This window comes from Octodon degus, unplaced genomic scaffold, assembly GCF_000260255.1.
Source record: "Octodon degus isolate 3935 unplaced genomic scaffold, OctDeg1.0 scaffold00287, whole genome shotgun sequence".
NCBI classification, from domain to species: Eukaryota; Metazoa; Chordata; class Mammalia; order Rodentia; family Octodontidae; genus Octodon; species Octodon degus.
The window spans coordinates 1,367,466-1,368,361 of NW_004524863.1; the positions used below are offsets into that span (position 1 = coordinate 1,367,466).

At 45.5% G+C, this 896-nt stretch overlaps 1 protein-coding gene across 1 annotated transcript in view; it reads right to left on the reverse strand.

Annotated features, from left to right (window-relative positions):
- LOC111814288 (uncharacterized protein CXorf49-like) overlaps positions 1–896 on the reverse strand; it is an 11,849-nt gene that overhangs the window by 3,583 nt on the left and 7,370 nt on the right. The window lies entirely within an intron of this gene.

Consider the following 896-nt stretch of genomic DNA (forward strand, 5'->3'; position numbering starts at 1 on the left):
AACTCAGGCCCTTGCACTTGCCAGGGAAGCGCTTATTCCACTGAGCCATCTCCCCGGCCCCATGGGAGGAAGTTTGAGACAAAGTCTGCTAAGTAGTTCAGGATGGCCTTGTATTTGCTATGTTATTATGTAACCTAGGCTGGCCTCAAACTCGCTGGATATTGCAGCCACGGCTTGCTGAGTGCTAGGATTACAGGCATGCACCACCATACCCTGCTGAAGGTGCATCTTGCACTAACATGCTAAGTAATTTTGGGCAATTTGCCCACCCATTATGGGTTTTACCTTTCTTTTTAGTAAAATAGGGAGATTGGACTCAATTGTTTGGACTCAATTGTTCTCAGTCCTGGCTAAATTAACGTGAGAGAGGTTTTAAAAATGCTTTGGGCCAAGTGGGGTGGCACATACGGGTAATTCCAGCACTCAGGAGGCTGAGGCAGGAAGATCATGAGGAGTCTGAGGGCAGCCTGGGCTACATAGTGAGCTCAAGGCCAGCTTAAACTATATAGAATGACACTCTGGCTACAAACTGATTAACAATGGAAGTTTTGATCCCAAATTGAAATAGATTCTCTGAGGAGTGGTGCCTGGAATCAGTATTTATAAAAAGCTGTTCAGTTTAATGTGCATCTGAGGCTGAAAGTCACTGGTCTAAATGGCATTAAGACAAATGTTTCCCATTTTGGCATTTACTTATTTGAGTCTTCAGTGGCATAGTTGAGATTTTTATTTTATTTTTGCAATTTTAAAATTTAATTGTTGGGCTGGTGAGATGGCTCAGTGGTCTAAAGCGCCTACTTGGAACAAGTTTAGCAAAGCACAGGGACCGAGGTTCAATCCCCCAGCACCACATGCCAGCCAGCCCCGCCCCCTGGTGGGCTGAGCTGGCCACACAC